Genomic DNA, 26,530 nt, shown 5'->3' on the forward strand with positions numbered 1-26,530 from the left:
TGCTTTGCCAAATGGAACCACAGACTGACCTTTCAAAGACTTTTCCACATGCCTCTGTCTTTGGATTTGGAGATGGTTGGCATGCCTGTGACTCTGCTTCTTGGGTTTTTGGGGGGTTTTGGGGGGGGTACTAGGGGTTGAACCCAGGGATGCTTAACCACTGAGCCTCATCCCCAGCCCTTTTTTTGTATTTTATTTAGAGACAGGGTCTTGCCAAATTGCTTAAGGCCTCACCAAGTTGCTGAGGCTGGCCTTGAACTTGAGATTCTCCTGCCTCAGCTTCCTGAGATGCTGGGATTACAGGCATGTGTCGCCACTTTTTTTTTTTCTCTCTTCTAGAGACTGGTGCCAGTCACTTTTTCCTCTCCTCCCCTCCATGTTGGAAGGGGCTTTGTTAACTCCATGGTCTGCCCTGCCACTTGCCCACTCAAGCCCTGTCCTCAACCCTAGAGTCATTCATTCACTATTCCCTCTTTAGGGACTATTGAGAGCTTCCTTTGAAACCAAGAATGTGCTGGACCCTGGAGATACAGCAATGAGCAAGAAAGACAGGGTCTCTCTGTTTCCTAAAATGAAATAGATTGGATTCTTGGAGACAGTTGAAATCAGTTGAATTACTTTTGTATATTCCTTCTTTATCTTTTCAATTTTTTTCTTTCTCTTTTGGTGCTGATTGAACCCAGAGGTGCTTTACCACTGAGCTCAGCCCCAGTTCTTTTTTATTTTTAAATTTTGAAACAGAGTCTCAATAAGTTACAGAGTCTTGCTCAGTAGCTGAGGCTGGCCTTGAACTTATGACTCTCTTGCCTCAGCCCCGCAGGTCACTGGGATTACAGATCCCAGTGAGCCACCATCTCACCATTCTTCTGTGAATCTGGAGTCATTTTCCTTTGGCCTAAAATAAATCCTTCCATGTTATCCTTTGGTGGGGGACTCTTGGTGGCACACTCTAGGGATTTTTTCACTTTGGTTTTTGTTTTTTGTGGGTGGAGAAATATTTTTATTTTGTTCTTAGTTTTGCAAGGTGGTTTTCCTTATATCTGTCTACACCATTGGAGCCATTGTTTCAAAGCCTCTGGCATTGAGTGTTGCTACTGAGAAGTTGGCTGTCAATCCACATGCTGTGGTCTGACACTTCTCTCTGGCTACATTAAAGCATTTTATTTTCTTTGGTGTTCTTCAGGATTCTGATGTGTCTGCATGTAAATTTGTCTTTATTCTGCATGAGTTTCATTGGGATTCCTAGAGCTAAAGATCCCTATCTTTCAACAATTTAGGAAAGTTCATTTCTGAAGTTCAGTTCCCTTCATTTCTGAGTATTGCCTCTTCCCGCTGTCTGTGTCCTTCTGGAACCTCGGGTAGACTCACGTTGTCCCTTCCCACTCATCTCCGTGTCTTGTAACCTCGGTGCTGTACTTTTCATCTCTTTGTCTCTCTCTGTTGAACTCTGAATAATTAAATAATCTCTTAAAAATCTGTCTTCTCGTTAGTTCAATTATTCTGGGTCTCAAATGCGGTTTCATCCATCCATTGAGTTATTTTCTTTCTTTATTTGTCATTTCTAGAAGTTCTGATTTTATTTTTCAAACCAGCTTAGTGATTTTTCTGGTCTCTCATTACTTGTACATATTTGGAGACATTTAGACATTTACTTCTTTGAAATGCTAAATTAGCTAGTTGGAAATGTTACAGTCTCGTGTCTGGCAGTTCCAGGGTCCTTGAGGTCTGCTTCTGCGACCTGTTGTTTCTGCTGGCTGGGTTCACATTTCTTGTTTTTTGTCATTGCTCATTCTCCTTGGAACTTTATCTTTGAGAACTGTTTGAGGTGTGGTTTGAAGTTGGTTTTTCCAGAGAAGATTTGCTTTAAGTACTGCTGTGTTTTTTTTTGTTTTGTTTTGTGTGTGTGTGGGGGGGGGGGGGGACTAGGGGGCACCAATAAAAAAACTGCTTTAAATTAATTAATCTGCTTCATGATTTTCTGGCCACACAAGTAACATAATTCAGACTGCAAAGCTGTGTGAAGTCCAGTTTATGGTTCCAAATTTTCAGGAGATTATTTTCCCAGCCCAACATCAGGTTCACTTGCAGTTCTCTCTGTGCTGTGGATTTTTTTTTTTTTTTTTTCTCATTGAGAATGGAGCCACTTGGAGTCTCAGCTTTATGGGTCTCTCTAGGCTTTGACGCCTGTGCAGCTATCATTGGGAAACTTAGACTCTTCAGGATTCAACGGAAATCCACAGAGCCAAAAGCCTTCAGGGTAAAGGCCAGTTTTGGTACTAGTTTACCTTCCAGGGGTCCTGCTCTTGTTATTACTAGGTTGTTTTTTCGTTTTTTTCCTCTTTGGTTATTGTCTTTGAATAATCTTTCCATTTATACCAACAGTCCACATGTGCATACAACCTTTACATTTATTTATTTTTTTATCTAATGGATTGGTTGTTTCAATTAAGAGGATGGAGTCATCCACCATATTGCTGGATGACATTTATCTAATTTCTTGTCCACAGTGGCCCTATTGGTTCACACAGAAGAGTGAACCAAACGGGCCAGGGTTGTCGCTCAGTGGAAGAGCGCTTGCCTAACATGTGTGAGGCCCTGGGTTCAATCCTTAGCACCACATAAAAATAAATGAATAAAATAAAGGCATTGTGTCCGTCTACAACTAAAGATTTAAAAAATGAATAAAAGCTCAGAGAGGATGTAACCAGCACAGCCACCAGCCTAACAGGACAAGAACTGGGAAGAAGTGTTTCCCTCTCCTCCCACCTCTCCCCTCCCTCAGGTAGCTGTTGACCATTTGCAGGGCTCATAAAGAATATGAGTCTCTGCCAGGATGCTTTAAATAGCTGGACAGCTTTGTAAAATTTGTTTATGGCTCTATTGTTTATCTTCCTTGAGAGAGGAAATGGCGTCTGCATATTTTGTGGTTTGTTTCTCCAGCATCACCAGCAACGTTCCTGCTGTGTTCCACACTGTGAAGGGTTCCTGGACCCAGAGCAAGGTCCCAGTCCTCCTCCTCCAGACCCTCACTGCCTCTCCTCCCATGCTGCTCTCCCCTCCTCCTACTTTCTCTCCGCCTTGTCCCTGTCCCGCCCTGTCCTGCCTGCCTTTGGTTTTTCTGTTTCCCACCCGTGTGCCTTTCCTGGAGGGGAGCCTACCAAGCACTCTAGTTGGACGTTTGGGCTTTGGGGGACAGGGAGAAGGAGCTGAGATTGACCCTGGCTCCAGCTCTTGCTAGCTTCACCTCCCTAAGCTTCAGTCTCTCCTCTGTCACCTGAGGGCAGTGGATTAAATGAGATAATTGTAACTGGGAGCTTGGACGTAGTCATAAGCCCTCTACCATCCTGTTATTAGGACTGAAAACAGAGAGCTCCAAGGCCAGGGCTGTTGTTCAGTGATGCTTTTAAATGGCCATAGCTGTATTACAAAATGGAATGCAAGTGGAGACGGGCATCGGGTGTACCTGAGGGACTCCCAGCTTCATTGTTACAGTTCAAGGACTGGAGTATTATAAAAAAAATCATCTGAGGAGGCAGGCACAGGGGTATAGAAGGGTAGTCCCAGCCAACTCAGGAGGCTGATGCAGGAGGATCACTCAAGCCCAAGAGTTTGAGACGAACCTGGGCCACAGAGCAAGAGCCTGCCTCAAAAACAAATAAAATGAAATAATCTGAGGGAAGACAGAACATAAGTCAGGCCACTGTTTGCAGAGGATCTAAGTCATGGGTTCTGGAGATGAGGCTGAGACCCCTGTACTCCAGGATGACTATGATGGGGCTGGAGCCAGGAGATGCCACTCACTGTTAACGTTTCCCTTGTGGGAGCCCCCAGGTCAGGGTACAGCAGTGACGGGAGGGAGAGAAGGGTCTTCGACATCCATTTACTTCCATTCTTTTCATTTTTATTTATTTTTTGATACTGGGACTGAACCCAGGGGCACTTTGCCACCGAGCTACATCCTCAGTGTTTTTTTTTTTTTTGTTTTTGTTTGTTTGTTTTTGTTTTGAAACAGGATCTCATTAAGTTGCTGAGGATCTTGCTGAGTTGCTGGGATTACGAGTATGCTTCACCATACCCGGTTCATTTCTTTCCAATCTTATAGTTGACATGAGACTTTTTACTTCACCTTCTAGTAAGTGGCTTTATATTGCTCCCAGATTTGTATCAGATCACTTCCTGATTTGATATCTATCAAGCAGCAATTCTTATCTCAGCACCTTCTATTTATTCATAGTGACTCTAGGCTCTATAGAGTGGGCAAATAGTATTTAAAATGTATAAAGTTGCTATGAAACTGTAAGTCCTTTAAAAAATTAGTCTGTTAGCTGAGCACAGTGGCACACGCCTGCAGTCCCAGTGGATTGAGAGGCTGAGACAGGAGGATCCTGACTTCAAAGCCAGCCTCAGCAACAGCAAGGCGCTAAGCAACTCAGTGAGACCCTGTAGGCTCTAAATAAAATACAAAATAGGGCTGGGGATGTGGCTCAGTGGTCGAGTGCCCCTGAGTTTAATCTCCAGTACCTCCCCCCACCAAAAAAAAAAAAAATTAGTCTTTTAATAAAACAAATTGTAACAAAAAAGGACATAAAGGATAAAACATCTTTGTAAGACTGTCAGGCGTTCAGAGTAGATTTCCAAGGAGGGAAAGCTGTGCCTTGTGTGGTCAGGAAGGCTTGCCGGAGGAGGAATTTTGCTGGTTCCATGGGACAGACAGAGGTGGGCAGCTGCAGTAGGGGCCTGGTGCATCCTGGGTATTCTAGTTGTGGAATCTGAGGTTTAGAGGTGAGTGTTCTCATAAGGCAGTGAGACCCAGCAAGGTGCTTCCAGCCTCACAGATGACCTCTACTGACCTTCTTAAAGAACTATCTCCCATAGTAGAGGGAAAGCCCTAGAAGTACTGCAGTTAATATTTGACTGTGTCACTAGGCTCCTGGCTGAAGGACTCGCCGCTCTTGAATGGGTTTGTGTAGGGCATCTGTCTCTCTATCTAAGCTTCAGTACATCGGGGCCACCAACACATCTTTGTAAAACAGGGATTGGCACCTTCCTCTGAAAGTTCAATCTGTGAGTACCAAAAATTATTTGGAGCCAACCAGCTGTCTTCTTTCTCCATGTGTTTGCTTATGTTTGGAAGGGCAAAGGTTGCTAGGGAGCCTGAGAGTGGAGGTGGTTGGAGTAGGGACAGGCTTCTTGCTTTCTCTCTGGGCTCTAAGATGATGTCCCCTCAGACCAAGTGGCCAGGCCTGTGTGCTTGGGGTTAAATGCCCAACCCCCAACAGCAAACCTCAGCCTCTATTAACAGCCTCTATGATGATTCATGCTTCCTGCCCCTCCTCATCTAGTTACTCAGAGCTGCTAGCCAGGATTGATTACTTACAACATCCAACTGGCCTTGCCGGGGGAGAGGGGGACTCAACTGGTAGGTTAAATATTCTGCACTGGGTGACTCCCTGGGGCACGTTCTCTTTGCTGATGGTACAGTGAGGGGTGGCCTTACATGCAGATGTTGAAACCAATCAGGGAATCAGGACACATCACATCTGGGCTCTCTGAGGAGTTGGGGGTGCTGGAGTTATTGTGACAGCAGGTGCCCCGAGCACAGGGCTCCAGTGCTTTCAGAGTCACATCAAAGATGATGGAAATATGTTCTAAACTGAATCATTTAGTGCTGCTTTGGAGATTGGCCATCGGCTCCTTCTCACTGATGAGCAGTTTCCCTTCTAATAATATTTTAATCACCTTTATTATACTGTTCATGTGCATTATTCTATATTTTTAGTTGCAGCATTATAGTTAGAGCCTAAGTCTGCTCTGATACCCTCCCCCACTCTCTCCTTCCCTCTTCCAAAAGATGGCCGAACAGCCTGAAGTCCAGAGGTCCTGTTTCCCAGTGTCTTTCCCCCCATAGGCTGGATCTTGAGAGATCACTAAGGTATCTGGGGTGGGAAGTGCTACTGCCTCAATATTCTGGTGCAGGATTGCTGCATGTCCTGGGACAGGGTCTGGGGAGGTTCACCTCAATGAGCCTTAGCCAGTCAGAGACAGGGGAACATTGGAGCTCACTGGGTCCCTTCACCTCCTCATTCTGCAGAAGTCCGAGGTGCCAGGAGGGGAAGTCATTTGCCCAACTAGGTCACACAGCTGGGCTCCTTTTATGTTTGGTCCGAGTTATCTTTTTTTTTTTTAGTTGTAGTTGGACCCAATACCGTTTACTTCATTTTTTAAAATGTGGTGCTGAGGATTGAACCCGGGGTCTTACAAGCTCTAGGCAAGGGCTCTACTGCTGAGCCCCAGCCCCCCGGGTTATCTTAATATGGGGTTTGCATTTCCTGGATACACAGCAACTGGGTGGGGGGTGGGGAGGAGGGCAGGGGAAGTGGGCTTAAAAGAACACGTCTGAGAATGTATAAATTTCCTGTGGCAGGGAGATAATCTGAGAGCATGTAATCAAGAGGAGAGGGGGAGATTTGGTTTGGTTCCCAAAGCCCAAGAATGGAGGGGGAAGAGGGGGCAACATGAGTACTATGGAGAGAAAGCTGGGGCATTTTTATCAATAAAATAGAAACAAATAGGAGTTTGCTCTTTGCATCCCAGTAATATCTTCTTGTCTGTGTTCTTAGAAAGCACTTACTCGTGCATGTGAAGGCTTAGGGCTCATCCTAGAAGCAGTGGTTTGTGGCCCTTGGAAGCCCTGAGGCCTGGGACCTGGTAGGTGCCCTGAGATCTCATCTCCCTGGGTTGGCCTCTGTCAGCACATGGGACCTCTGAATATCTCTTTCTCCCTGGGACTCCCATAGCTCAGCCTCAAATGAGAATACAACTTCTTGCTGGAACTGCCTCATAGGGAAATAATTACCCCCAAATCGTTAGGAAAGGGCTGGCCCCATTTTTTCTTTTCTAAAGTCTGGCAGACTGGCGGGAGCTCTGAGGGAGTCAGGAGCTTCTGCCAGGGAAGGCCACAGAGGCCACTTCAGACCTGCTTCCCTGGGATGGCCCTGCCAGGCTGTGTATTGCAAGGTTCTCAAAGAGGCTGTCATTGGAGGACATTCTGCAACCAATTGTAAGGAAATGGTGACTACATTGCCAGTTTCCTGGCATCTGAGATCTGGGACTCTTGAAACAGGAAAACAGGTAGAATATTACCTTCTCTGGTATCATGGAGGGTCTACAATGACACCAGAGTGACTTCTTAGTTTTAAAGATGTCAAAACTAAGGCTCAAAGGACTTTAATTTTCATTAATGATAACCACGGGTATTGTTGTGCTTTCAATGGCCACTAAATGACTTCTCTTTTCCTCTCCTGGGGACATGAGCTGCTTGACAGCTGGCTGGACCCCAGAGAGCAAAGCCCCATCTCATTACCAGTAGCTCTAAGTTGGAGCACTCAGCCTGACCCGTGGCCACACTCAGATTCGCTCTGTGTCCCCCCTGAATTGTACTGACCCATGTAGACCCGTAGGCCCCAGGGAGCTTCTTGTAAAAATGTGCAAGTCACGTGGGCTTGTGCTTTCTTCTGGTTACTGCTCTGTTTAGTGAATGCAATTGAACCTTTCCATGATGCCTCTGAAGCTTTATTCTGGATCAGAGTGAAAGTACCCTGATGCACTGGTCCTTCCAGAGGGTACTGGGCTAAGCCAGGTCATTGATCCCTGTTCCAGAGCACCCCTGGCTCCTGAGTTTCTCTCTCTCTTGCTTCTTATGTCCACTTCTGGCGCTTTCTGCCCCAGCACCATTCTGTTAATTGAAACAGAGGGAGGGTGAAGGTTGCCCAGGAAACAAATAACCAAACCAAAGCCATCACAACTGAGTCATTGGACCTAATCTAAACTATACTCATGTCAAAGTCAAACAACCAAAACCCCACCCAGGCTGCACAACTGCACCTCCCCAGTGGATGCCATGTTTGTCCCGTACCTTCTTGTTTAATCTTCACACGAATCTGGAACAATAGTGTCATTCTTTTACAGATGTCAAAACCAAGGTGGGATGGGTCTGCTGGGGTTACTTGCTTTTCTTGTGCAAGATTGGGATTTGAACCCTGGCTTCCAGCTCCAGAAGCAATGTTCTTGAGGCTTGACATGTGAGCCATTGTTTTCTCCTTAGAATATTCCAGATAAGTAAAAAATTATCCACATAACCGGAGCTTGGCCCTGTAGGCCTAGAATTTTTTTCTTTTTCTTTTCTTTCTTTCTTTTTTTTTTTTTTTTGGTGTATCACTTCCCACTTTAAGTTCATGTCTCAGTGCCTAAGTGCTGGAGGGTTGAAGGTTGCTAGGAGTGACGGCTAGATTCCTGGGGCATGTCTGTACTATGGTATAGATCAGCTCTGGTTGCCCCTTCAAAAGTCAAAGATAAAAGCTGGAAGGATCAAGCAAGGGGGAAGTAGCCTCATGCTAAGAGAAATGCAGCAGGCAAATAAGGGAAGCTGCCGAATATTAGAGGAAGCCTCATCCTTCAGCATTGGGGGGCTGAGGGCCTAGCCCTTTGTCACCAATGGTGTGACCATACAAAGGTCATCCCTCAAGTGTTAATTTCCTCATCTTTGAAACAGAGAAAACACTTCTGACCTCGCAGGTTTGTTGTAAAATAGTATGTGTCCATGTGCTTTATATAGTGCTTTCTAGAATGTTTCTGATGGCCATGAGGACATGCACACCTCTCACAAATGCCTCTATGTCCCCTACTGGAGTCGGAGGATGTGTGGCTGTGACCTAGGGAGACTGGTCTTCCCTTAGCTCCACTGATGTCAAACAAACCCTGGGGTCCCCAGAGTTGAGCACTCTGCACCTCTGCATCTGGGCATCGGGCTTCACCTCCCAGGGCCGTTAATGAGGCGGAGCCATGAGCTTTTTGCTTTTCTGTCCAAAAACAGAAAGGAAAGAAGGAGAAAAGTTAATTTTCTTTAACTTGTGGCTTTCCCCCCATCCCTTTCCCTGTGAGTGGGATTGCCACTTAACTTTTTTTAATTAAAAATAAAATGATGTTCTGGGTGATGAAACATAATATTTTGACATGTTGAACTGACAGTTGATGGGTGTGTTGTCAATACACCGTCACCACAGATCATCCTCCCAGGGTTGACAGGGAGTGTGTGTGTGTGTGTGTGTGTGTGTATCTACTTGGATGATTTAGGGTGATTGGGGAAGGGTTCGTTGACCCTTATCAGAAGCGGTTCTTGTGGAAGATGAGCCATGGGAGTGGGTTGACCCCTCGGAGCAGGAGGGGGCAGCCTCCATTGCCAGCTGAAGCAATCTGCTGTTTGTTATGGAAGCAAAAGCTCTCCCCATTCCTGGTCCCTTTCTTCCTCCCTGTGACTTGGGCACCCTATATGTGCAAGGGGTCATGCCAACTCCTAAAAACAGCTGAATGAGACACTCCTTCAATGAGAGGCCAATCTAAAGGACAAAGCAGACAAAACAGTTGGGAATGATGTGGTAGGTGGTCTGCATAGATGGGACAGGCCCATTCTGGAGAATCTGGGCATTTTTCCTGCCTTCTTTAGCACCTTTTTTTCAAGGGGACACATAGACCTTTTCGGACCTTGGAGCCCTCAGGGTAGCGTCCTTGGGACAGCTCCTGTTGTAGGTCTCCAATGAACCTGAGTGTTCCCAGTACTCCAGTCTCCCTTTCCAAGACACCCAGATGTCACCTTGCCATTCTATCTCTGTACCCGACTCCATCACAAAGTCCTGTCAGGCTCCTTCCAAAATATCCCTCCATCATGTCCCTCATCTGAGCTACTTAGTGAAACCATAGCAAAATCAAGTGTCCCTCCCCTCACTCGCCCTCCTCCAGCATAATTTCTGTTACCAGGGATGACAACCTACAGTCCATGGGCCTGATCCAGCTTCTGCCTGATTTTGCCCATGAGGTGTACATCATTTTCACAGATGAGCATTTGATGATATGGAAGCACTGACCTTAACCCTAATGAAATAAAATGTAATCCCTCCAAACAATTCTATTTTCCCTTTAGTAAATCTAGTACCAAAAAAAAAAAAAAAGTACTCAATTATTATTACCACATTTTGAGGTTCCTCCAAGAATTTGTAGAAGTTTGTTCTTTCTCTTAGGATATAAGTACTTATGTAAGAGCCTCTTAACTGCAAAGCCTGGAATATATACTGTCTGGCCCTTTCCAGAAAATGTTGCTGAGCCTTGATGTAGACAGTAATAAGAGTGAACTTTGCAAATAGAGATCGGACCAGTCACCCAGGTTTGCTCACATACTCATAATTCAAGATACTTCTGTGGCTCCCCAGTGCTCTTAGGATAAAGATAAGGCTCCTGTCCATCAAACACCTTGCATGGTCCGTTTCTTGCCCCTTCCTAGTTCCTCTATTCTGGCCACCCTGGCCTTCTTCCTACCATGTGCCTGCCTTCCGCAGGGCTTGGCCCACATTGTCCTTTACTCTATTGGGAATATACCTATCCACACCCTGCTTCTCCTGTTTCTTTGTCATCTTTCTGATCAAGCATCACAGTGATTTCCTCAGAGGATCCTTCCCTGACCTCTTTTCTGAGATCAAGGCCCTTTATTATAGCCACTCAGCACATTTTAAAACTGCATTCGCCCACATGTGAGATACGCACCCCAGGCTGCATGCCCCACCAGAGCTGACCCCCTGTCTGTTCCCACCTCTGTTACATCCACTGTGCTTGATGCATAGTAGGCACTCAAGAAATGAATGTCCAGGATCAGACTTGTAGACTGAGAAGATGGAGAACGGGAGAAAGAGATGGCAGGCAGAGCATTCTGGAAATGTGATTTAGCTCCATAGGACAGGTGCTCAGGGTGTCTCTGGGTGGGTGGGAAGGGGAATTCTTTGGAAAGACAGATGAAGCCAAATCACGAGGGGCCTCCTGTGCTAGCTGTTTGGACCCTTGGCTGTTGGCAGAGGGAGCGCTGGAGCACTGGAGGTTTTCAGCAGACGGTGACATGGGCAGGGCCATTGGTTGGAAAGTGAATTAGAAGGGATGAGGCTGGAGGAGGTAAGCCAACTAGGAAGGTGAGGCCAACTGTGTCACAGATTAGGTGAGAACCATGAGCACAGGAATGAGAGGAGAAGATGGCCCGGGAAATGCCAGGAGGGGACATTGACAGGAACTGAGTAGAGGTGAGCTCTTGAGGGCCAGTATCTGATGCAGGCTCCTGGGAAAACGGCCTCCAGTCATTACAGATGGGAGAAAAGCGTTTGAGGAAGGATGGAGGGGTGAACGTTTAGAGTACATGAAGTAGAAAGTGCCTAGGCCTGTAAGTCCCCATTGTCTCTGTGAAGCAGGGGTTGGGGTTATCTGCTGAGACATGGGCCTTTTGGATTCAGATCACTTTGGCCTTTTACCCCTTTTGTGAGCAGAGCATTCTCCATCATCCCTGAATGGTGGGCCAATTCATCCATCAGGAGCAGCTGGGGACATTGACATCCCAGATGCCTAAGGAGATCTTACTGACCTGCTTTTTCCAAAAATGCAAAGTCTAAATGTTAGCTTTGTCAGAAATCCTACCCCATAGGCCTTCGAAGAAAAGAGGTCTGTTCATTTCAAAAAATGTTTGCCAAGGGCCACCCAGCTCTCCCCTGCACCCCAAGAGTCTATGTCTGACCTGGAGACACATCCCTGGCATTTGACATGCATGAACAATGCCAGGAAGTATAGTTCAGTGACATCTGGTTTTTTTTTTTTTTTTTTTTTTTTTTTTTTTGTAGCATGTTAAAGTTGGCAAGGCACGTTGACACATAGGTGAAACTGTCTTTAATCAGTCTCAGCATAACCAAGCAGCAACTCATCTTCTGCACAGCTCACTAGTACCCCACAAACAGAGCGCCTGTCTCCCCCCCCCACAACACCTGCTCTGCAGAGGCTGGGTGAACCAACTGTGTTGGTTCCTAAACCTACTTATGCCAGTGTACTTATTATTATTATGTAAATTAATTAAATATGATATAAACCGACGAACTATGAATGCAAAAAAAAAACAACCAAAGTGCTGTTTCTATGAAAGTAAATGTCACCCTGTTCAACCTCATTTAACTGAGAATGTACATCAGGCAACTCAGATTTTACTGCTGAATGTTTTGGAAAGAAGTTATTAAAGCAAGCCACCAAAAAAGAATCACTAACCAGGCTCAGTGGCGCATGCTTGTAATCCCAGTAACTCAGGAGGCTGAGGCAGGAGGATTGCAAATTCAAAGCCAGCCTCAGCAACTTAGGGGGGGCCTAAGCAACTTAGTGAGACCCTGTTTCTAAATAAAATATTAAAAAGGGCTAAGGATGTGGTTCAGTGATTAAGTACCCCTGGGTTCAATTCCCAGTACCCACGCCCCCAAACCAACGACAACAACAACTAAAAATTGCTGCCAAATTAGGTTTGAGCAAGACAACTATTAAAGACTGGCATTAGAGAGAGAGAACAGTAGGTATGTCAGAAGATTCTGCAGTACAATTCCTTCACTAGCTTCCTCAATCTCTGACTCCTTTTTAAAGAAACCAAACTGAAAAATGGGAAATTATACATTCTGTGTGCTTGATGTATTAAATACAGATACAGAATTCTGTTCAGCAAAATCTGTGAGTAAAGAAAGGCCTCAAAGTTTTGTAAGATATTTGTGTTTTAGGTTAAATTTGTAAAGCATGAAAGTACTGCTTTTAAGTATACATACAAGGGTGTTTTTCACTATTTTATTTTCTGAAGAAGTAGAATATTCATATGGTTCAAAAAGTTAGAAAAACATAAAAAGCTATACAATTAAAAAATCTCTTTATTCCTCTTTTTCCTAATCAAACCAGGTTTCCCCACCACCAACCCATAGACCATTGTTATCAGTTTTTGGTTCCTTCCAGATGTCTTTCACACATTCGTGAGCAACTATGAATATACTGTCGATCTTCCTTTTTTGTGGATTCCATCTTGCAATTTTTTTCCTACTCTCTAAAACCCATGTAACTGCAAAAACCAGTACTCAGGCTCTTTCCTAGAGTTTTGAATGGTGGTGAATGTCCTCAGGTGCTTGGGCGTGGTCTCAGCTTAAGTGGGACAAGGACACTCTGCCTTCTATGGCATCTCTTGTGCTGAACCCTATTATGCTTTTCGCAGACTGTGAAGAGCCACATCTTCGTGCTTTTTGTTGTTGATTGCACTGTGTCACATGGTCCCCAAGTGTAGAGTGGGGAGTTATCCATTGTTCTAAGCAGAAGATTGTGAGTGCCTGACAGAAAATATGTATGTGAGAGATGCCCTGTCCAGGCATGAGTTATAGTACTGTTGGCTCCAAGTTCAATGTCAGTGAATCAACAACATACATTAAATAAGACACCTTTAAACAGAAACACATGTAAAACAAGGTTATGTATTGATCCATCAATGAAAATGTGACCAGAGGCTCAGTATTCATAAGTTCCATGTTCTGTTTTTTGCCTTATTTTAATATGTTCTATTTTATTTAACCATTTTACACAAAAGATAGCATATTAGACACACTGTTCTGCATCTTGCTTTTTAAACCTGAGAGATCTATCTTTATCACTTCATAGAGTTTCCTGTTCTTTTTAACAGCTGTGTGGTATTCCATCTTAGTTATGCCATAATTCCCTTTAATTCATTCTGTGTTGAGGGGCATCGAGTTGTTTTCAGTCTTTGGCTGTTCAAACAATGCTGCAGTGGATACGCTTGTCTTAGGTCATTTGCATGTATCATTTGTTAGGAGTTTCTGCTTTAACTAATTTTCTAGAAGGGAAATCCTGAGGGTGGTAAGTCAGCCTAGCCAGATCAGTACTTCAAAAGCCATCACACTAGCCAGGCAAGGTGACAGTTGCCTGTAGTCCCATCTTCTCAAGAGGCTGAGACAAGAGGATCACTTAAGTCCAAGAGTTCAAGACCAGTCTGGGCAATACAGCAAAACTCTGTCTCAAAAAAAGCCATCACACAGTGTTCCACTCCTGAGTGTAGATATGAAAGAAATTCTCAGATACACTGGGTGTCACTGGGAGGGTGACGAGATAGGGAAAGGTGACGGGGTGTACTTACCACCTCATGGGGTTGCTGGGTGAGGCTTGTGCAGGCCCTGACACCATGCCTGGCTTGGGGTTTGTGCCCAGTACACATTAGCTGGTTTTTTCCTGGGCATCTTGGTCCAGCTCATAGACACACCACTGGTGTCTCTCCTGCCCCCCCTCTGTAGCCCAGACCCCCAGGATCCGCCTCCATACAGCACTGGAGATGCCTGGCAGTGTTACAGTGCCCTTGAGCAGGTCTCCTAGGCTTCACCTTGGACTATATCACTTCCCCAAGGGCTCCTTCACCTCCTAATCTTTGGCCACAAACCTGGTTGCTGTATTCCATAAAGGTTCCCAGAATTGGCTTTGGGTCAGACCCTGCTGTGGCATGGGGGAGAAGGGAGGAAGAGATACAAAAGCAGAAGTACTCTGACACATTTCTGCTCCTGTGGATCTTAAAATCTAGTGTTGGTTGAAAAAATAGAACACGGAGGTGACTGCGCCTGGTGGAGTCATGTTTCCAACCCAGAAGGCTGCGTGCCTGGGCCTGTGCAAGCTGCAGGGATGGTGTGGACCTCAGCTCTCCCTGCTGTCCCCAGGCTGTTCTCTTCTGTCTTTTCTCAGTTCTGCTAAAGGTGCTTCTGGCAGGGTGGGGGTGGGGTGGGGGGTGTCCATTGCTTTAGCCCTCAAGTCTTATAGCAGCAAAGGGAAATTGTTTGAAGACCTTGAAATAATGGGGGTCAGTGACCAAAGGATGCCTGTCTTGAGCAAGTCCAGACAAGTTTGGGGGCTTCTTATGGGGGTATGAAGGATAACCAGAGGAGGCAGCAAAGCCAGAAAGGGCAAGACATTGTCTAAGACCCCTGAGGCTTTTTGTACTGGAAGCCAAACTCTGTGATCCCTCCCACCATCCCAGACCTGGGAATCTCAGGTGACAGGGAAGGAGGGGATTCTCACTTCCAACTTTATTCTATAGTCCAGAATTCTTAGAAGCGTTCATAAATGACAACAGATGGCCCTCCTTGACCTTGGCGATTTGGAGCGAGGCCCTTCTGACTCACTGTCCTCAGCAGTCCCAGTGGCTTGTCCCTTCCAGGACATCATCCCCCTTTGTTCCCTGTGTCTCTCCACACCCTGCTCTCTCCCTTCCCCCAGAGCTCTGCCAGAGTCCTGAGAGCTTGCACAAGGTGCCACCAGGGCAAGGCTCCTCCTGGACCCTCAAGTGATCCTCCTGGATCTCTCGAGGTCAGCCTCCCATGGCACAGTGAAGACAAAGGAGCCTTGTAAGGGGCAGCCAGATTTCGGGCGGCCAGTGTGGGGCCTCTGCTTGGCCTCACTGAGCCCCATTGTGCCTGCTGAGAAGGACACTGCCAGGCAGGAGATGCAGGTTGGGCCAGAGGCGAGTAAGACCGGCCTCCGTCTGCACAGAGTTCCTGCCTATGGGCACAGGATCGAGGCTCACAGACCACCAGGGCCTCTAGGAGGCCAGAACTGGATCCACAGGGCCCTGGAGCAGGGAGCGACTCAGGAAGTGCCTCTGGGAAGGCCTCCAGTCCAGATGCCAGAGGTCCCTCTTGTTTGTTTGCTGACTCCCAGAATTCCCCAGAAGACCTTAGAACTCTGAGCCAAAAGAGGCCACCGCAGTGGCTTGTCTTAGGCCCCTTATCTCCCAAGCGAAGAGGTTGGGGGCTGTGGCATTGCCCAGGATGTGGTTCTGGGTGTCTGCCACTGTTTACAGAATGCCCGAATGGGGCACTGGCGTCATAGCCTGGGGGACCCTGAGCCTTTTGCTAGGGGCTTCCTGTCTGAAAGCTGGCGGGGAGCCCAGCAAACACCTCAGAGCGAACAGTTACTGTCCACACAGGAGTATCCTGGCTGTTACCCTGGGAGCTGGGAGCTGCTTTCCAGAAAGACAGGGAGTGGCTTCCCCCAAGATACCCACCCCTTCTCTGGGGCTTGGAGTGACCGAGGCATTTTTTTTTTTTTTTAAATACAGTCTAATGTCTTTGAAGACCATATGACAAAGTCAAAGTCCTTTGGGGAACTGAGGTCCTAACCCTAGCAGCCTACCTGGAATCCTGGGCCCTGGAGAGTTTGTGTGACTGGTGCTATTCCTGGTGCTTGGCTGGGACTGAGCAAAGGTGCCAGCCACACCCCTCCCCACTGTCCCCTGCTGGGGAAGCAGTCTGTGGTGGCCACTTCCCGGGAGGCTTGGCTCCTAGGATGTTGGGTGTGGGGCTTGAGTAATAGGAATGGAGCCTTTGGGTGCTTGTCTTGTATTCTCTTAGATTAATAATTCACTCTGAGGCTTTGGTGGGGCTAAGGGAGGCCAATCTCCCTGCCAGCGCCCTTTCCCCACCATCTTAATCCCCCACACTCCTGGGGCTTTGGAGGAACAGCCTGAGGGAAATCTCCTCCCATTTGCCCTGCCCAGCCCTGCCCTGCCCTGCCCTGCCCATGACAACTTTGGGGATAAGGAGCCTTTTTTTTTTTTGGCTATTGTCCCAGTGTTGATTCAGAAGATCCTGGGAGTAAGAGTAGAAGATCCTTTGGGGGGGTGGGGGGCTCAACTCAGACCCTTCTTTCCTGCAGAGACCCTCTCTCAGGCCCCAGCAACAAGGGCCTGCTCACTGTACCTCCTGGGCCCTGGCTGAAGTGATCTCACCCTCCAGAGAGGCCTGAGCCCTCCCTCTACTGTGGCTCCCACCCTGCAAGGCTGAGGGGTTACCAGTTGTTTCTCTCTGCCTTCTCCTTGTGCAATTCTTTGGGACCTTTGGAAGCACCCCCTTTGCAGACTGCAAGCCCAGAGACAGAAGGTGGTGGGTTTTTTTTTTAATTTTTTTTAGTTGTAGATGGACATAATATATTTATTTTATTTATTTTTATGTGGTGCTGAGGATTGAACATATATAGTTCTTCACACATATAGTACTTCATATACTACTTCACACATGCTAGGAAATGCTCTGCTATTGAGCCACAACTGCAGCCCAAGGTGGTGGATTTTTAACCTTCCATAGGAGCCCCTGGCACAGAAAGTCCAGGTGTCAGTTTGTGGGAAAGAATACAAAGGGCAGGGCACAGATGCTGGTCTCCCATTCACATGGACCCCAGTCCATTCCACTGCAGGCCTCAAGAGGCCAAGGGTCCTGACCTAATCATCTCCCCTGGCACGAAGTAGGTCTTCAGTGTGGTTGCCAGTGAATTCTGAGATTCTCCTAGCAGCGCCTCCTTAGGAGAAGCATGTACCTGTGAAGTAGCCGGCATTCAGATCACTCTGGGGCTCACATGTGAATCGATTGTTCCGGGGTCTCCCCTGCCTGCCCTGTCCTCTCTCTGCAGAATTCTTGTCTGAATCAGCTGTCAGTCTCACCCCTGCCAGGAGATTAGAGAAGGGAGGCCAACTTGGGGTTGGGAGGAGGCTCCAGGCAGGCTACAGTGGTCCTTGTGCCTGGCACTCCCTGTCTCAGAGCCCGTTGCCCTAAGGTGCCACAGGTTCAGTTGTAAGTTTCTTATGATGTCTCTGCAATTTACATTTCTCCCTGGAATCATAGGCCATAACTGACTTTTGTCAGTACTGACGTGAAGGACAGAGGCTATTAGAGCATGTCGCACACTAGTCTCAGAGCCTTTTGTTATACAAGAAGTACTTGAGCCAGAACTGTAATCCCAGTGGCTCAGGAGGCTGAGGCAGGAGGATTGCAAGTTTGAGGCCAGTCTCAGCAACTTAGTGAGGCCTAAGCAATGTAGAGAAACCCTGTCTCAAAATAAAAAGGGCTAGGGATGTGGCTCAGTGGTTAAACATCCCTGGTTCAATCCCTGGCACACACACACACACACACACAAAAAAAAAAAAAAAAAAAAAACTGGCGGAGGAAGAAGAAGTGCTTGGTCACATCAATTATATCAATTTAACCTTGCCTCCCCTCCCTAACCTCTGTGTATCCTGAAAGTAGAAATGGAAACCAAGTGGTATTTTCTTCGCTCTGTGCATCTGCCCCCTACCAACCAAATACAGAATTTGGATTCTAGCTTCTGCAAGTCAGTGAAGGATGAGGCCAAGATCATATGGATTTTATTCACACTCCCTTAGAAAATTTTACTTCAATTATTTGTATATATAATAACATGACCAAAGTCCATAAAGGGCAAATGACTTCCCCAGGGTCACACAGTCGACAGAACCAAAGCCCTGTCCTGTCTTCTACTCCAGTGCCCTTCTAACCACACCACACTCAGGAGTCAGCACTGACACTCCTGATCTCACTACCTAGTCCCAACCAAGGAAAGTGGTTTGAAAATAGACCCAGAAATATGTCAGTCAGGCCCAGCCAGACCATGGTCACCTGCTCCAGGAAGCTGCTCTGCATTGCTGTGGCTCCATTTCCCTCTCAGGTCCTCAGCAGCCACACTACTCCATGCCAGCTAGGGAGACAGAGAAGAGGTGGCATATAGCAGCCACAGGGAGGAGAAAGCAAAGAACTACTGAGAGAAGATAGTGCTGACAGTGAGGACCAGGAGCCTCTGCACCCAAGTGAAATAGCTCCAATCTCCGGTTTCCTGGTGCCTACAGGAAGCAAAGTCTAAACTGCCCAATTTGCAGGATCCCAAACTATGAGTCAGGCTCCTAGAACTTGGGAGAGAACATGGGATACCACTGAGGTGGGAGAAATAAATGTCCCTTGGAACTCAAAGGGAGCCTGGAAAAATCCTCCCACGGCAGAGTCAGCCTGCAGCCCAGGCAGGAGCAGCAGGTCCAGAAAGGAAGAGCGAGCCAGAGCCAGACACAGCACCGGGGAGGTGCAGATGCTAACCGCCATCACTGGCAGAGCACATCCATGGTAATCGGGTTACTGGATTATAAAATAGCCACCGGCTTTATTTAGAAGACTAATCAGAAAGCATTTAGAATAACAACATTGCTTAAAAGGGAACCATGAACCACGAGCCCACGTCTTGGAGAACCGCCCTTGGCTCCTGCCTCCTTTTGGGGGGAGAACTAGAGAAAAAGAATCCCAGGGGAATCAGTTAAGCTTCCTTGAGAGACCTGAGAGGAAGGCTGGACTAAAACACAAGCCAAGGCAATTTGCAGAATTGTATATACAGTCTCTAAATGACGGCCCGGTCGGAAAGAGGAAAGTCATTTTGGTTTTTCTTCCTCAAACAAGCGGTGGTGGTCTGGCAGGAGCAGGGTGTTACCCCTTCGGAATTATAAGCAAACACAGAGTCCTCGGCCAAAGTCAACTTCCTCTCCTAATGTCTGTCTGTCTGGTTCAAAGGATGTCCTTAGGACAGATGTCCTCCTTGCAGACTGGGCCCCTGTCTCCTGGTGCCCCAAGCTGGGAAAGGACTTTGATGCTCTAGAACAAGGACCAGGAAACCATAGCTATGGCCAGGACCAGCCCGCACCTGTTCTTGTAGAGCCTGTGAGCTGAGAAGGATTTTTACAGCCAGACTCAGTGGTGCACGCCTGTAATTCCAGCTACTCAGGAGGCTGGCAGGAAGATCACAGGTTCAAGGCCAACCTCAGCACTTGGCTGGGGATGTAGCTCAGTGGTAAGGAGCCCCTGAGTTCAATCCCCAGCAACAACAACAACAGTAATAATAATAATGTTGTATTAAACAAAGCCGCACCCACCCACAGGTGCATCATCTGTAGCTACACGTTACAGCAGCAGAGATGGGACAGAGACCACACAGTCCCCAAAGCTGAAAACATTTGCTACCTGGCCCTGTCTGTGCAGTGTGCCAACCCCTACTCTAAGAGGTCTCAGTACAGCCTTGTGATTATCTGCAGCACTCCACAGATCTGGTGCTTCAGGGCAAAAGGCCCTCTGCAGAAAATAGTAATTTGTGTCACTTGTTGGTATCAGAGGCATGGAACCTGGGGGTGAAGAGACCTGTTCCTGGTCTCCTTTGCCTAGCTCAGTGTTTGAGTTTGGTGTTTAGTGAGCATCTTTTGGATCCCAGTCTTAAGGGACATGAAACAGGTTGGCTGCTATTCCTCCCTCTGGGTGACCATCAGCCCTGGGGAGGCAAGCCCAGAGAAGGCAGTGTGGTCAGTATGCCAGTCAGGCTGTGGGGGTGGTGCAGGGGAGAACCTTGGGTTCTGAGTGGCATTTGTGGAGCCTACTCCAGAGTCCTGGAGTCTTCCTCTAAGGAAGGAATTCACGAATAAATGTGAAAGTAGTAGTTCCGTTCATTAGTTCATGAATGAAAACCAATTACCCAATAGGAAACGTACATAATGAGCAAAGCAGTTGCCTTATTAGAAAAATAATGAAGACTTAAATCCTGAGTTGGTATTATGGTAATTCTGCAGATCAGCTAATCCACCAAGAAGAAGGGTTTCTAGGATTTAAATGATATGTTTTAAAGTAGTCTTTTGGCAAGATGCTGAACTATGCTACCATTTGTACATAAGGTACTATGTCCAACTGTTGTTGTGTGAACATAATATGTCTCTCCAGGAGGAAATGCAAGAACCAGATTGATTATCCCCAAGAGGGGTCCCAGGTGGCTGGGGAATGAGGCAGGAGGGAGACTTTTCACATATACCCTTTTTAAAATTTCTGCTATGATTTTCCACATTATTTTCAGGCATTTATGTGGGATAATTTTCACTCTTCTGAATTTTGGACCACTTATTTAAAAATGTATAAATTTAATATGAAATAAATGGCACATTTATTTGGTGTCTTGAGGAAACTCATTTTCCCTTCTTTCTCATTGAGCAATTGGGTTTTTTGTTTTGTTTTGTTTTGTTTTTTTACAGTGCTAGGGATCGAATACCAGGGCCTCGTGCGTGCTTAGGCAAGTCCTTTAATGCTGAGCCACGTCTCCAGCCCAAGCAATTGAGTCTTGATTACCTACTATGAGCCAGGCCCTATTCTAGGCCCAGAAGGTCCATCTCTGGCTCTTAGTTTCTTCCTGTGTGGTGGGGAGACTAGGTGATCTCTGAAGCAGTGGCCTCAACTTGAGCTTGCAGCAGATTACCAGGAACTCAGACTTTGGGTTCTAATCATTTCCGATTAGAGAGTTTTTGATTTTCTGATGATTGGGTCTGAGGGGTTGAATTAATTAGCATGTGCAAGAATTAATTAGCATGTGCAATAAGTGGCCAACTGTGTTAGTCAGCGTTTCATCACTTCGACCAAAATACCCCTTCAAGAACAACTTAGAGGAGGAGAAGTTTATTTGGGGCTCACGATTTCAGGGCAGACCTTGGTTCACTGACTCCATTGCTCAGGGCCCAAGACGAGGCAGAATATCATGGCAGAAGGGCATGGCGGAGGACAGCTGCTCAGTTCCTGGCACCCAGGAAGCAGAGAGAGAATGCAAGGATCAAGGGACACAATATATTCCGCCAAGGCACAATATATTCCACCAGTGACCTACTTTTTCCAGCCATGGCCCACCTGCCTAAAATTATCACCCAGTAGTCCATTTAAATTATTAATCCATCAAACAGATTAATCCATTGATTAGGTCACAGCTCTCATCTAATAAGTTTACCTCTGACCATTTCTGCATTGTCTCTCACAAGTTTTCAGAGGACACCTCATGTCCAAACCACTAACGGCTGATAAGACTGCTGCTAACTCAGGAACCACCACCTAGGGTTCCATCTAGGGTCTGTGTTTATAAAGAAACAACATTTTCATCCTAAAAATACCAATGAATAAAGAATAAATTCCTCTAGCTCAGAATGCAAAGGAATCCCTCTCCCCAGCAGTTTAAGAGGACTTCACAAAACAAACATACCAACAAAAGTTAAATGATGCAGTTTCCATTCCATCCACAGGGCCACGGTGGGGGTTAGGAGTCTCAACAAGTCATTCTTCCTGGGACGGGTGACTTAAGGCAGGGCTTTTGAGGAATAGAGAGACATACACCAGGAGAGGCATTCCAGAATCACCAAGCCCAAGGCCCACAGGATATTACGTTGGGTGCCACATAACACCTGTGGCAGGTGTTCCACCTTACAGATTCCATCTGATGGTGGAGGAGTTCCTGACATGGACATTGTATCCCAGCCTGGACACCTGTGCTGGGCTCCAGGGCCTTGTTCATGCCGTTCCCTCGTCTGGAATCCCCTTCCTGGTCCTCTCCACCTCTTTAGGTCCTATTTGTCCATCAAGACCGTGGTGAAATCTAACTGTTCTCCAAGAGGGCTTACCATCTGCTTGACCTATACAGAATTTCATTTTCTGCTTATATGGGGGACTTGATCATTGTTATCTGGTTTTTTTTTGTTGTTGTTTTATATGTGTGGTTTTCACATTCATTGGTTGATTCAACAAATATTGCCATTTCTTTTTTTTAATATTTATTTTTCGGGTGTAGATGGACACAACACAATGCCTTTATTTTTATGTGGTGCTGAGGATGGAGCCCGGGTCCCGCCCATGCTAGGCAAGCTCTACTGCTGAGCCACAATCCCAGCCCCAAATATTGCCATTTCTTCAGCAAATCTTATTAGAGGGCCTATGGTGTGCTGGACATTATGACAGGTTTTGGAAATAGAATCAGAGGTTTAAAAACCAGACCTGGTTCCAATAGAAAAAAATCCACTAATCAGATAATTGCACTGGTGGAAGTACAATTAAAAACTGAGAAGAATGTTCTGAGGAAGAATGGTCTGAGGAAGAGTATTATGAGAATGTATAAGAAAGGGACCTGGTGTAGACTTGGGGTCACGGTGGACTTTCTGAGAAAATATAGTTTGAACTAAGATTCAAAAGTGAGTACTGGATAGATGGAGAGGAGGTAGGAAAGGGAAGAGTTCTTTAAATAAAGAAAGGGAGAGGACAGCATGTGCAAAGGTCCTGTACCAGGAGGGAACATAATTCAAGGAAAGAGATCCTTGATACAGCATCCAGTTTGGGGAAGTTGATGTTGAATTCCCTTGAACATGGCAGTGGTGAGGTGGATTAGGTAGCTGACTAGGAGCTCAGATCAAATGAGCTGGGGTAATCACTGGGAGACCACAGGGGATGGGCCATCGATGAGGCTACTAAGAGAGAGAGTCCATGTGAGGAAGGGAGGAGGTGTCTTCTCAGATTGTCACAAGCCCCGGAAGGGCAGAGCATTTTGAGGAAAGAAAGTGACTTCCTAACAGCAGCATAGGGGAAGTTTCCCTCATTTCTCTCTCTCCTTACTCACTGTTACCTGAGTTCAGGTTCTAACTCTCTGTCACCTGTATGCAGCAAGAGCCCACTAATCCAGTTCTTCTCAGATTTTAGGTGTCCACGAATCACTTGGGGGCAGGGGGTCCCTTGATAAAATGCAGATTCTGATTCAGGAGGTCTCTGCTGGAGCTGTAGTTTTGCATTTCTGACCTATACCTTTTTGGAAGCAGGAGAATTGGTCTCCCTGTTTCTGGCATTCTCATACCCAGCGCCCTCGTGCTCTGTGGCCATTCATTGCTCCCAGCGTCACTTTGAGCTCAGGTCCTGCCCCAGCTGTCTGTGGCCATCCTTGACTCTTTCCTCTGCTTCCTTCCATCCCCTCTTCATCCCATCAAGCCAAACCCCTTGAGCACAAATTTTCCATTTCTTTCTCTTATAGTTCAGAAAGGGACCGAGACCAACACAGCTCACTCCCAAGTGGAAGGGGACAACTGCAGTAGTTTCCAGATTTTTCTACTTAAAAAAAAAAAATCTTCCATGAACCCCCTCACCTTTAAAAAAAAAAAAATACTGGTAATTGAACCCAGGGACACTTTACCACTGAGCTACGTCTCAAGCCCTTTTTATTTTATATTTTTGAGACAGCAACACTGAGTTGCTTAGGGCCTCAGTAAGTTGCAGAGGCTGGCCTTGAACTTGAAATCCCTGCTGCCTCAGCCTCCTGAATCACTGGGATGACAGGCGTGCACCACCACGCCGGGCTCCTCTCTCACCCATTTTTAAGTTTACATTTACATTTTTTTTTAATCATGTGTTTGCAAAAGATACGATCTCTAGAATGTTGTAAACATTGATATTTTTAAGTAAAACTATGACGTCACTGTTTTAATTTTATCCAGTGGAATCTAAACACCGCAGCAAGTCAGTACCCACTATCCTCCACTTCAAAAACCGCACGAACATGCTCTTCTTTAATAGTCTGTGTTCTTTTTCTCCTTAAAATTTTATTTCCATTTCAGTTTCCCCGTGGAATTTTATCCTAATTTTATATATGTAATATATTTTTATGCTTAAAACTCTTTCATTTGTGTCCCCGTCATATTTCTCTGGGATGACTTATATAAAGTTGAAACTTTTTTAATTTCCTAAAATCATAAAGCTCTATGCATTAAGATTTTTCTTCTGGCTTGAGTTATCGTTACAATTACTAACAGTACATAATTGATCAGAACAACACAAATGTATTACTAATTTGGATAACTAATTAATAAACATAAAAATAAAATTATATTGAAAATATTTCTCTTAATGAGATGGTGATAGTAGATGGCTTTTTAAAAAAGACTTATTTGGGGCTGGGGATGTGGCTCAAGTGGTAGCGCGCTCGCATGGCATGCGTGCGGCCCGGGTTCAATCCTCAGCACCACATACAAACAAAGATGTTGTGTCCGCTGATAACTAAAAATAAAATATTAAAAAAATAAATAAATAAATAAAAAATAAAAAGGACTTATTTATTGATATACAACATACATATCTGTATCTGACCAGATAGTGTACAGTTTGAATTATCACAGAGCATGCATGCCCAGGTATTATCACACAGGGTTAGCGCTGGCATGTTTCTGCAATTTATTTATTTATCCATGTAAGACCATTATTTATTGCTAGCATGAGACAAAGATCAGCATTGTTATATTTCCATTTTTCATTTTATGTAGGTGTAAACACTGAAAACCCTCATTCACATAGAAACACAAATTTTGTCAGAGCAGGGTCACTTGACTCTTTGATCTGCTTCTGGGTTGTATACCAAAATTCACAAAGTGATCCATCACCAAAAAATCATATTTGAGGGCTGGGGCTGTAGCTCAGTTGGTAGAGCATTTGCCTTGCATGTGTGAGGTACCAGGTTCCACCATATAAATACAAGCAAATAAAATAAAGGCATAAAAAATCATATTTGAATTATTTCAATTAGAACTTCCTAATTAAAAAAAAAAAGAACTAGAAGCTGGTTGTAGTGATGCATGCCTATAATTTCAGCTACTCTGGAGGCTGAGTCAGGAGTATCACAAGTTCAAGGTCAACCTTGGCAACTTATTGATACCCTGTCTCAAAAAATAGAAAGAACTGGGGAAGTGGCTTGATAGTAGAGCACCCCTGGGTTCAATCCCCAGTAGCCATCCCCACCACCACCCCCCAAATTAGAAACTGTTCCTGTTGGAGAGATTGCATTATTAGTCCTGTGCTTGCTTTCTTGATTTTCTAAGTGTCCTCTTGTGTGGCAGCCAGTGGGAGTCGGATCAGGGACATAGTGGGTTTCTCTCTGGACCAGTAAGTCTGGTTAAAATTTGGGATCGGATGGGTGAGTTTACTTCTCTTTTTGTAAAGGAAGAGAGCAATTATGAAAGAGCAGGTATCAAAGGACTACAGTACCTCTCTCATTCTCCAGATACAGAAAGGAGCTCCCAGAGAAGTTGAAGATTTGGAAACTGATTCTCTTAAAACTTTAGGGGTGTGCTGGGTTCCGTGGTGCACACCTATACTCCCAGCTACTGAGGAGGCTGAGGCAGGAGGATCACAAGTTCAAAGCCAGCCTGGGCAACTCAAAGAGACCCTATCTCAAAGTAAAATAAAAAGATCTGGGTATGTGTAACTTAGAGGTAGAGCACCCCTGGGTTCAATCCCAATGACTGCAAAAAACCATATGCCCAACAAAACTTCAGGTGTGTGTGCAGTGCTTGGAGAGTCCTCCTGTGCTCCCAGAAGTTCACAACCCAGTTGGAAGTCGATACTCAAGAACCCAAATGGACTCAAACCAGACCAGACCAATCTCTCCAGTTTCCTGTTCAAGTTTCTCAAAGAGGAAAACTTATTGATCCAGACAACATTTTTATGCCAGATCATGGCATAAGCTTCTGGCCAGGTAGAAGCATTTCCCTGAGCAGGGACCAGAGAAGCCAGGCAACTGTTAGGTTGAGCTGATGATCCAGCTACTCCTCCTTCCAACCCCTCTCCAGTTCTATTCTGCTGCAATGCAAATAGGCTCTCTAGTCTCTGAATTCCCAAATCTCCTTTTTTCACCTTTACTTTTTTTTTTTCACATACAGATCTTTCCTCTTTGTGTTGTAGTGATTTATGTACCCCATCACCTTTTCTAACTATCAGCCCCTCAAGGTTGGGTCCATGTCTTAATCATCTCCCAGCATCAAGTTTATACTTGATAGGTGTCTAAAATATTTGTTGAACAGATAAATTGCATGTCCTAAACTCCTTCATATCCCCCACAGGTCCTAAAATAGTGCCAGATTTGCAATAGCAAGGTCCCAGAAGAACGGGTGAATTAATCAATGAACAAAACAGTAAATTAACAAATCAATGAACTAATGAGCCATTGAACAGTA

The 26,530-nt window shown here is 45.7% G+C and overlaps 1 protein-coding gene across 7 annotated transcripts in view; it reads left to right on the forward strand.

Annotated features, from left to right (window-relative positions):
• Trerf1 (transcriptional regulating factor 1) overlaps positions 1-26,530 on the forward strand; it is a 211,805-nt gene that overhangs the window by 143,365 nt on the left and 41,910 nt on the right. The gene's annotated exons all lie outside the window — the stretch shown is intronic.

This window comes from Marmota flaviventris, chromosome 6, assembly GCF_047511675.1.
Source record: "Marmota flaviventris isolate mMarFla1 chromosome 6, mMarFla1.hap1, whole genome shotgun sequence".
Classification (NCBI taxonomy): Eukaryota; Metazoa; Chordata; class Mammalia; order Rodentia; family Sciuridae; genus Marmota; species Marmota flaviventris.